This window comes from Triticum dicoccoides, chromosome 7A (genome assembly GCF_002162155.2).
Source record: "Triticum dicoccoides isolate Atlit2015 ecotype Zavitan chromosome 7A, WEW_v2.0, whole genome shotgun sequence".
NCBI lineage: Eukaryota > Viridiplantae > Streptophyta > Magnoliopsida > Poales > Poaceae > Triticum > Triticum dicoccoides.
The window spans coordinates 622,313,603-622,326,020 of NC_041392.1; positions in this window are offsets into that span (position 1 = coordinate 622,313,603).

The following is a 12,418-nucleotide window of genomic DNA, read 5'->3' on the forward strand; positions in this document are numbered from 1 at the left end:
ATGTTCACAACCTGAATTAACTACACTTTTTCTCATTGAAGTGAACACAACAGCAGTTTAATCAACAACCCCATACTTTACTATAGAATGTTTCTTCTGAATGCATAGCTTAAAGGCGGGGCGGGGCTGAGAATCATCATAACAGGATATGTATAAATATATGTAGAGAGAGAGATCACCTTAACAATAGATGGTGGGCATCCTCGCCGGATCGGAGCAGCTTGTCCCTGGCCCTCCCCACGGGATGGTACCAAACTGCACACACACCAAGCAAGAGAGCACGCATCAGATCATATGAGAAAATGAACAAAAAATAGAGAGGAGGAGGAGAGGGTCACCTTGGCAACAGATGAACAAACTTTGGTCCTTTGGCTCTGTCCTTGCCGGATTGAAGCATCTTGTCCTTTGGCCCTGTCCACACACCAAGCAAACTGCAGAAAAAACACGCAATGGAAAACTGAAGATCACAATGTATGGAAAACTAAAGATCATAGTGATGATAACATACAAACAAAGGATCTTTGTCCCATCAATTTTTAAGACAAAAAAGAGCAAAACCAACAATGCTACAAATCAGAGATCACAGGAACAACAACAGAAGGTTGGTTAACAAGTTTGAACGGCCACTATATATAGCACAATGTATGTAATGTAAAATTTCTGGATGAACAAGCTTTAATGGCTACAGTATTTCTTTGATTGCAAATATTTTGTTGTTGTTCTTGGTAATGGCTACAGTATTTCTGGATGAACAGAACAGGTTCAGTTGGTAGGATAAAAATAGCAGAGTGTAACAATACCATGACAGTGCATGACTAGAAATACCATGACATAGGTAATTATGGGGGAAACCCAGAATAGAAATGTGTATGGCTAGAAATAAAGCAGCAAGTGTTGAAGGTACTAGCAAGGAAGCGTTAGTGGTGGTACCTCTTCTTGCAGCGTGATGAAGAACGGTGTCGCCGTAGTCCTCTTCCTGGGTGAGATCGGCGCCATGGTCGAGGAGGTACCTGAGGGTGGGCAGGTTGTTGCCGTCCATGGCATGCTCCAGGGGCGTCTTCTTGCCTGTCACATCCCATCCCAGGCAGCAGCACGCACACACACGATCCATTAGGCACATACTACTAGTACAGTTGATTGACCAAGTAATGTAATGCTGCGTCGCGTCGATCGATCTTGGGGATGTGAAGAAGGAAGTGGATTTAGTACTTACTTGGGGAGGAATCCCACATGTTGACGTCCATCCTGATGGTCTCGACGAGGTAGCGGCAGGCGGCGAGCCACGCTCGAGTGTTTGCGGTGGAGGCGGTGGTATCGGAGGAGGAGGCTTCCTCTGCCGGTGCGTGGCCGCCGCAGCCACGCTCGAGTGGATCTGGATCCTCCCTCGCCAGTCGCCAGGGAGAGGAGGAGAGGTTAGGGGCCGCCGGCGATCGGGTCGAGGGCGGAGGCCGCCGGGGATGGGAGACCACGGAAGTCATCGGTGGGGCCGGCTGGGGAGAGGAGGTCGGCGGTGTTTGGTGGATTGGGGAATCGAGGCCGAGGGAAGGAAGACAGAAGAGGTGCGGGTAGCCCGCCACTCGCGGTGACGCTGGTGCCTGCCGCCACCGATCGCCCGCCACTTGGACGAGCCCCGCGGGTCGAGGCCCGCATCGCCGGGGAGCAGCGCAAGGGGCGCGGCCCTGCAGGCGGAGAGGGAGCAAGGGCGCGAGCGGGCGGAGGGATTCGAAGGTGGCTGCGGCAGGGGACGGCCGTGACGTCGTGGCTGCGGCAAGGGACAGGGCGGCAACGGAGGACGGGGCGGCGGCGGAGGACGGGGCGCTTGGGTTGGATCTGGATAGGGGAGAAGGGGAAAGAGAGAGGCGACGGAGAGGGGAAGAGAGAGGCAGGCGCGGGTTGCTAGGGTTTGGATTGGGCTGCTGAGAGGTGGACGGTCAGATCATCTAGAACAGACGGTTCAGATCGGCTAAGGGGGGTGATCCATGGGATGAGCCCTGATTGGCTCGGAAAATTTATGGTTTAAAATAGTTTCTAAGTACTAAAACTATGGGTATTTTGTAAAGCAACTATCAAAATATTTTGCAAAACGGCACAACTAAAATTTTCTCTCAAGTTAATCCACATTTTTTGGATGATCACCAATTTGCATGCATTTTTATCTTTCTATCTATTTTTAATCATTTTTTCGAGTGCCCAAAATGAGTTTTTTTGTAAAGGACCTACCAAATAATTGTTTCAAAATTGGACCAAATCAATTTTATAAAATACTAGACCATATTTAATGCACAATTGACAAAATGGTTGGGTGTAAAAAGTTTTGATCCACCTCTCGCGAAAAAGACAAATTTCCGCCGATTCAGTTGGAAGCGGGTCAAATTTGAACTGCAGCTGCCTCATAGTTTGCTATTTATTTTTTCCAAAAATAATTTCTAGGTACATAAGTATCTATTTAATCAGAGAAACACCAAAAAATTCCAAGATTCAACCACTAGCTAGGAACGGTCATTCCCGCCGGTTTGACCGCATTTTGAAACGGGCATAAAAAATTCAAAAAAAAATCAAAAAATTGGGAAACCTTCACATTGTGTCATCATATGTGGCCAAGTTCCTAGGAAAAATAACAAACTTGTAATACGGCAATTATTTTAAAAAAGTGTTCTCAGAAACGAGCTATCATGTGTGGAGATCAATGGCTTTCAAGCCAAATGATCAATCTTATGGCCACATTCATGGCATAGTTTGTTCAAATGATCTCATATTGTGCACAAGGGTGCATATTGGAATGGCAAACAATGTTGCCTAAGGAAGTTTTCATTTTCTTTGGACGAAAAAACCATTTTCCATTTTTCGAGTGCCCAAAAGGAGGTTTTTTTGTGAAGGAACTACCAAATAATTGTTGCAAAATTGGACCAAATCAATTTTATAAAATACTAGGCCATATTTAATGCACAATTGACAAAATGGTTGGGTGTAAAAAGTTTTGATCCACCTCTCATGAAAAAGACAAATTTCCGCCGATTCAGTTGGAAGCGGGTCAAATTTGAACTGCAGCTGCCTCATAGTTTGCTATTTATTTTTTCCAAAAATCATTTCTAGGTACATAAGTATATTTTTAATCGGAGAAACACCAACAAAATTCCAAGATTCAACCACTAGCTAGGAACGGTCATTCCCGCCGTTTTGACCGCATTTTGAAACGGGCATAAAAAATTCAAAAAAAATCAAAAAATTGGGAAACCTTCGCATTGGGTCATCATATGTGGCCAAGTTCCTAGGAAAAATAACAAACTTGTAATATGGCAATTATTTTAAAAAAGTGTTCTCAGAAACGAGCTATCATGTGTGGAGATCAATGGCTTTCAAGCCAAATAATCAATCTTATGGCCACATTCATGGCATAGTTTGCTCAAATGATCTCATATTGTGCACAAGAGTGCATATTGGAATGGAAAACAATGTTGCCTAAGGAAGTTTTCATTTTCGTTGGACGAAAAAACCATTTTCCATTTTTCGAGTGCCCGAAAGGAGGTTTTTTTGTGAAGGAACTACCAAATAATTGTTGCAAAATTGGACCAAATCATTTTTATAAAATACTAGGCCATATTTAATGCACAATTGACAAAATGGTTGGGTGTAAAAAAATTTGATCCACCTCTCGTGAAAAAGACAAATTTCCGCCGATTCAGTTGGAAGCAGGTCAAATTTGAACTGCAGCTGCCTCATAGTTTGCTATTTATTTTTTCCAATAATCTTTTCTAGTTACATAAGGACCTATTTAATCATAAATACATGGTTTGGTGGCGATACGTCGAGGTTTGGGCGGCGGCCGAGGGCCCCAACTCTAGAGCGCGTAAACTCGCATGCCCGCCGCGTGGTCACCACGTGACCGTGACGTTGCCATTTGTTCTGCGCGGCCTAGGCATGTCTAGTGGGTTGGGTACTCCCCAGGTTGGTGCTAGGAATAAAATTACAACATAAGATTCTCACGAGGAGACCGATCGGTGCTCAAACATGAATTAGCAGCCAAGTGTTTGATTAGCGGTATGGGAAATGTACATGGCTAATGGGCGTGAGTTTTGGCTGAGGATGATCAGTTACTAAGAAGACCGTGTTCACAAATTTTCAGCTCAAAGGGAGGAGCCTAGGTGGTACTTGCTTTGCAAACTACCACACTGGACATAACTACGAATGTTGAAGCTCGGCTCAAAATAATGAATGTATTGAGCTAGCATTTGGTGGAGGATGGTTATTTGGGCACAGGAAAGCACTGTAGAAAATGGATACTATTTGGACATGCCAATGTGGTACTTCCTTCACAAACTATTGTTCTGAACAGAATAGGAAAATAAATATTTTTGAATTATTTTTGAACTAGGAAAGGAAGGTTTTTACATATTTGACGAAGATATGACCCAAAGAATTTATGAGATTTTTTTGGGAATTTTGGGAATGATGGAAATATAGGTTGCTTCACAACCTAGGGCAAAAACTGCCACATGGACATGACACATAGGCAAAACTGATGAGATGGCGCCTAGTCATCGCAACCCACCACAATTTACAAGGCTATGACCATCTATATTGGTTGTTAACAACTAGAAATAAGGCAGCGGACTAGCGTTATTTGCTTTATGACCATTTTGTGTAAGGAAATTATGACCTTTCTGACCAAAATGGTCGCAATGGTTTAGGGTTTGGAGCCCCCCAGACAGCTTTTGACCAATTGGTCTAAAATGGTCATAAATTTATGACCAATTCTTCGAGGGTCACTGACAGAAGGTCATAAGTTGACATATTTCTTGTAGTGCCACCATGATAAGCCATCCTTTGGCATATGTCGCATCCAACCCCCGACACTCCTTATTACGCACAAAAAAACGAATACTCCCCCTGTTAGCTGGGACCTAGTATAGTGGCAGGCTGACTTGTGGGCCTACTAAGTTGATGGGGACGGAGGGCCTTGTCAACTTAGTCAATATGCACGATTCTAGCTCCAGTGACCGTACGATGTCCATCCAACGGCCGTAGTGCTTCTTCAACCTCTGGTCTTCTTGCTCTAGCCGCCCAAACCAGCGTCGGTCGTGCCTCGTGCTCCTGCCTCCCGTGGTCGGCTGTGATGCGGCGGAGGCCTCACTGCCCCTACTACTCCCACCGCTGGCCAGGCCATCCCTCTACTCACCCACACCCCTGTTATTCTACGGTGACGGCAGCCTCAAAATGTGTGGTCGTGTTCATCGGGAGGGCTTGGAAAGAACAGGCGATGGAAATGAGGCCTGGCATACCGCAAAACGGAGGAAACTAACCTCCTACGGTCGAAACGGGGGTCCTGTTGATCCGGAGGGGTGTGGCGTACCGCAAAACGGAGGAAACGGACCTCCTACGGTCGAAACAGGGGTCATGTTGATTGGGAGGGGTGTGGCGTACCGCAAAACGGACGAAACGGACCTCCTACGGTCGAAACGGGGGTCCTATTCATCGGGAGGGGTGTGGCGTACCACAAAACGGGACTCCACAGGATACTGTTCATCTCCACCGTCGACCTCCTCCAGCCTCCACGGGCTACTGTTCATCCAGCCTCCACCGTGTGCTACTCCACCGGCTACTGTTCAACCACCCCTCCACCGTCTACTGTTCATCCAGCCCTCCACACCACGGGGTCTTGTTCAACCACCCCTCCATGGGCACCCCTCCACCGTCTACTGTTCATCCAGCCCTCCACCACACCACGGGGTCCTGTTCATCCAGAGGCAACACCACCGCTCACTGTTCATCCACCCCCCCCACCCCTGCCTGCAACGCTCACTATTCATCCAAATGATCGGCTTCAGTTAGCAGCAGTAGCGAAGGAATCGCTTGATCGGGTTCAGTTAACAGCCTTCGATCGATCGCTCGGGTTCAGTAACACGTAACCTACAATGCAATCGCTCGGGTTCAGTTAGAGCCCAACGCCTCGCTCGGGTTCATTTAGAGCCAACGCCTCGCACACACGCGCGTACATGTACGAGAGAAACGTGCATCGCTCGGCCCCAACCTCCCACCGTAACCGGGAACTCCCCGAAATTTTCCTCCCCCTCGCTTCTACCATGGTTTTTTCCGTCATGGACGGCCCGAAGAATGTCATGCAGCTGCGTCTCCGGCCCGCCCAGGACGAAAAGCCCATTTTCTGTCATGATTTTTTGTCATAGAAGTAGGAGCCCACCACATCTATGATGATACCGGGTTTTGTCACAACTATCGTCATAGAAGTGTCATATGTATGACAGAAAAAAATTCGTTCAGCCCAAAATGTCACGGATGTGTCTTTTTTTTGTAGTGTAGTACTCCTTGGTATGCTGACTATGCTAATTACATTGTTGCTAAATATTTACCACCTAGCTTTACATACCAACAAAAGAAAAAAAATTCTTCTATGATTTAAGACATTACTTTTGGGATGACCCACATCTTTATAAAGAAGGAGTAGATGGTATTATTAGACGTTGTGTACCTGAGCATGAACAGGGACAAATCCTATGGAAATGTCACTCTGAGGCTTATGGAGGGCATCATGCTGGAGATAGAACTGCTCACAAGGTATTGCAGTCTGGATTTTATTGGCCTACTCTCTTCAAGGATGCCCGTAAGTATGTCTCATCTTGTGATGAATGTCAAAGAATAGGTAATATTGGTAAGCGTCAAGAAATGCCTATGAATTATTCACTTGCTGTTGAACCATTTGATGTTTGGGGATTTGATTACATGGGACCGTTTCCTTCCTCTAATGGGTATACACATATTTTGGTTGTTGTTGATTATGTTACTAAGTGGGTAGAAGCTATTCCAACCAATAGTGCTGATCACAACACCTCTATTAAAATGCTTAAGGAAGTTATTTTCCCAAGGTTTGGAGTCCCTAGATATTTAATGACCGATGGTGGTTCACAATTTATTCATGGTCCTTTCCGTAAAATGCTTGCCAAGTATGATGTTAACCATAGAATTGCATCACCCTATCATCGTCAGTCTAGTGGTCAAGTTGAACTTAGCAATAGAGAAATAAAATTAATTTACAAAAGACTGTCAATGTTGGGGAACGTAGTAATTTCAAAAAATTTCCTACGCACACGCAAGATCATGGTGATGCATAGCAAGGAGAGGGGAGAGTGTTGTCCACGTACCCTCGTAGACCGAAAGCGGAAGCGTTAGCACAACGCGGTTGATGTAGTCGTACGTCTTCACGGCCCGACCGATCAAGCACCGAAACTACGGCACCTCCGAGTTCTAGCACACGTTCAGCTCGATGATGATCCCCGGACTCTGATCCAGCAGAATGTCGGGGAAGAGTTCCGTCAGCACGATGGCGCGGTGACGATCTTGATGTTCTACTGTCGCAGGGCTTCGCCTAAGCACCACTACAATATTATCGAGGACTATGGTGGAGGGGGGCACCGCACACGGCTAAGAGATCAATGATCGACTGTTGTGTCTGGGGTGCCCCCCTGCCCCTATATATAAAGGAGCAAGGGGGAGGAGGTGTGGCCAGGCAAGGGGCGCGCCAGGAGGAGTCCTACTCCTCCTCGGAGTAGGACTCCCCCCTTTCCATGTTGGACTAGGACTTGGGGGGGAAGGAGAGAGAGGGAAAAGGAAAAGGGGGGCGCCGACCCCCCTCCTTGTCCAATTCGGACTGGGGGGAGGGGTGCGCGGCTGCCCCTTGGCCTCTTCTCCACTTCCTCCACTAGGCCCATTAAGGCCCATTAGGTTACCGGGGGGTTCCGGTAACCTCCCGGTACTCCGGTAAAATGCCGATTTCACCCGGAACACTTCCGATGTCCAAACATAGGCTTCCAATATATCAATCTTCATGTCTCGACCATTTCGAGACTCCTCGTCATGTCCGTGATCATATCCGGGACTCCGAACAACCTTCGGTACATCAAATATATAAACTCATAATGAAACTATCATCGTAACGTTAAGCGTGCGGACCCTACGGGTTCGAGAACAATGTAGACATGACCGAGACATGTCTCTGGTCAATAACCAATAGCGGAACCTGGATGCTCATATTGGCTCCTACATTTTCTACGAAGATCTTTATCGGTCAGACCGCATAACAACATACGTTGTTCCCTTTGTCATCGGTATGTTACTTGCCCGAGATTCGATCGTCGATATCTCAATACCTAGTTCAATCTCGTTACCAGCAAGTTTCTTTACTCGTTCCGTAATACATCATCCTGCAACTAACTCATTAGTTGCAATGCTTGCAAGGCTTAAGTGATGTGCATTACCGAGAGGGCCCAGAGATACCTCTCCGACAGTCGGAGTGACAAATCCTAATCTCGAAATACGCCAACCCAACAAGTACCTTCGGAGACACCTGTAGAGCACCTTTATAATCACCCAGTTAAGTTGTGACATTTGGTAGCACACAAAGTGTTCCTCCGGTAAACGGGAGTTGCATAATCTCATAGTCATAGGAACATGTATAAGTTATGAAGAAAGCAATAGCAACAAACTAAACGATCAAGTGCTAAGCTTATGGAATGGGTCAAGTCAATCACATCATTCTCCTAATGATGTGATCATGTTAATCAAATGAAAACTCATGTCTATGGCTAGGAAACATAACCATCTTTGATCAACGAGCTAGTCAAGTATAGGCATACTAGTGACACTCTGTTTGTCTATGTATTCACACATGTATTATGTTTCCGGTTAATACAATTCTAGCATGAATAATAAACATTTGTCATGATATAAGGAAATAAATAATAACTTTATTATTGCCTCTAGGGCATATTTCCTTCAGTCTCCCACTTGCACTAGAGCCAATAATCTAGATTACACAGTAATGATTCTAACACCCATGGAGCCTTGGTGCTGATCATGTTTTGCTCGTGGAAGAGGCTTAGTCAGCGGGTCTGCAACATTCAGATCCGTATGTATCTTGCAAATTTCTATGTCTCCCACTTGGACTAAATCCCGAATGGAATTGAAGCGTCTCTTGATGTGCTTGGTTCTCTTGTGAAATATGGATTCCTTCGCCAAGGCAATTGCACTAGTATTGTCACAAAAGATTTTCATTGGACCCGATGCACTAGGTATGACACCTAGATCGGATATGAACTCCTTCATCCAGACTCCTTCATTTGCTGCTTCCGAAGCTGCTATGTACTCCGCTTCACATGCAGATCCCGCCATGATGCTTTGTTTAGAACTGCAGCAACTGACAGCTCCACCGTCCAATATAAACACGTATCCGGTTTGCGATTTAGAATCGTCCGGATCAGTGTCAAAGCTTCATGAACGTAACCATTTACGATGAGCTCTTTGTCACCTCCATATACGAGAAACATATCCTTAGTCCTTTTCAGGGACTTTAGGATGTTCTTGACCGCTGTCCAGTGATCCACTCCAGGATTACTTTGGTACCTCCCTGCTAGACTTATAGCAAGGCACACATCAGGTCTGGTACACAGCATTGCATACATGATAGAGCCTATGGCTGAAGCATAGGGAACATCTTTCATTTTCTCTCTATCTTCTGCGGTGGTCGGACATTGAGTCTTACTCAACTTCACACCTTGTAACACAGGCAAGAACCCTTTCTTTGCCTGATCCATTTTGAACTTCTTCAAAACTTTATCAAGGTATGTGCTTTGTGAAAGTCCAATTAAGCGTCTTGATCTATCTCTATAGATCTTAATGCCCAATATGTAAGCAGCTTCACCGAGGTCTTTCATTGAAAAACTCTTATTCAAATATCCCTTTATGCTATCCAGAAATTCTATATCATTTCCAATCAATAATATGTCATCCACATATAATATCAGAAATGCTAAGAGCTCCCACTCACTTTCTTGTAAATACAGGCTTCTCCAAAAGTCTGTACAAAACCAAATGCTTTGATCACACTATTAAAGCATTTATTCCAACTCCGAGAGGCTTGCACCAGTCCATAAATGGATCGCTGGAGCTTGCACACTTTGTTAGCTCCCTTTGGATCGACAAAACCTTCTGGCTGCATCATATACAACTCTTCTTCCAGAAATCCATTCAGGAATGCAGTTTTAACATCCATTTGCCAAATTTCATAATCATAAAATGTGGCAATTGCTAACATGATTCGGACAGACTTAAGCATCGCTACGGGTGAGAAGGTCTCATCATAGTCAATCCCTTGAACTTGTCGAAAACCTTTTGTAACAAGTCGAGCTTTGTAGACAGTAACATTACCATCAGCGTTAGTCTTCTTCTTGAAGATCCATTTATTCTCAATTGCTTGCCGATCAATGGGCAAGTCAACCAAAGTCCACACTTTGTTCTCATACATGGATCCCATCTCAGATTTCATGGCTTCAAGCCATTTTGCGGAATCTGGGCTCACCATCGCTTCTTCATAGTTCGTAGGTTCATCATGATCTAGTAGCATGACTTCCAGAACAGGATTACCGTACCACTCTGGTGCGGATCTTATTCTGGTTGATCTACGAGGTTCGGTAGTAACTTGATCTGAAGTTTCATGATCATTATCATTAGCTTCCTCACTAATTGGTGTAGGTGTCACAGAAACTGGTTTCTCTGATGTACTACTTTCCGACAAGGGAGCAAGTACAGTTACCTCATCAAGTTCTACTTTCCTACCACTCACTTCTTTCGAGAGAAACTCCTTCTCTAGAAAGGATCCATTTTTAGCAACGAAAGTCTTGCCTTCGGATCTATGATAGAAGGTGTACCCAACAGTTTCCTTTGGGTATCCTATGAAGACACATTTCTCCGATTTGGGTTCGAGCTTATCAGGTTGAAGCTTTTTCACATAAGCATCGCAGCCCCAAACTTTCAGAAACGACAACTTTGGTTTCTTGCCAAACCACAGTTCATAAGGTGTCGTCTCAACGGATTTCGATGGTGCCCTATTTAACGTGAATGCAGCCGTCTCTAAAGCATAATCCCAAAATGATAGTGGTAAATCTGTAAGAGACATCATAGATCGCACCATATCTAGTAAAGTACGATTACGACGTTCGGACACACCATTACGCTGTGGTGTTCCGGGTGGCGTGAGTTGTGAAACTATTCCGCATTGTTTCAAATGTAGACCAAACTCGTAACTGAAATATTCTCCTCCATGATCAGATCATAGAAACTTTATTTTCTTGTTACGATGATTTTCAACTTCACTCTGAAATTCTTTGAACTTTTCAAATGTTTCAGACTTATGTTTCATTAAGTAGATATACCCATACCTGCTTAAATCATCTGTGAAGGTGAGAAAATAATGATATCCGCCACAAGCCTCAATATTCATCGGACCACATACATCTGTATGTATGATTTCCAACAAATCCGTTGCTCTCTCCACAGTACCGGAGGACGGAGTTTTGGTCATCTTGCCCATGAGGCATGGTTCACAAGTACCAAGTGAATCATAATCAAGTGATTCTAAAAGTCCATCAGTATGGAGTTTCTTCATGCGCTTTACACCGATATGACCTAAACGGCAGTGCCACAAATAAGTTGCACTATCATTATCAACTCTGCATCTTTTGGCTTCAACATTATGAATATGTGTATCACTACTATCGAGATTCATCAAAAATAGACCACTCTTCAAGGGTGCATGACCATAAATGATATTACTCATATAAATAGAACAACCATTATTCTCTGATTTAAATGAATAACCGTCTCGCATCAAACAAGATCCAGATATAATGTTCATGCTCAACACTGGCACCAAATAACAATTATTTATGTCTAAAACTAATCCCGAAGGTAGATGTAGAGGTAGCGTGCCGACCGCGATCATATCGACTTTGGAACCATTTCCCACACGCATCGTCACCTTGTCCTTTGCCAGTGTTCGCTTAATCCGTAGTCCCTGTTTCGAGTTGCAAATGTTAGCAACAGAACCAGTATCAAATACCCAGGTGCTACTACGAGCTCTAGTAAGGTACACATCAATAACATGTATATCACATATACCTTTGTTCACCTTGCTATCCTTCTTATCCGCCAAATACTTGGGGCAGTTCCGCTTCCAGTGTCCAGTCTGCTTGTAGTAGAAGCACTCAGTTTCAGGCTTAGGTCCAGATTTGGGTTTCTTCTCCTGAGCAGTAACTTGCTTACTGTTCTTCTTGAAGTTCCCCTTCTTCTTCCCTTTGCCCTTTTTGTTGAAACTGGCGGTCTTGTTGACCATCAACACTTGATGCTCCTTCTTGATTTCTACCTCCACAGCCTTTAGCATTGCGAAGAGCTCAGGAATTGTCTTATCCATCCCTTGCATGTTATAGTTCATCACAAAGCTCTTTTAGCTTGGTGGCAGTGATTGAAGAACTCTGTCAATGACACTATCAACAGGAAGATTAACTCCCAGTTGAGTCAAGTGATTATGATACCCAGACATTTTGAGTATATGTTCACTGACAGAACTATTCTC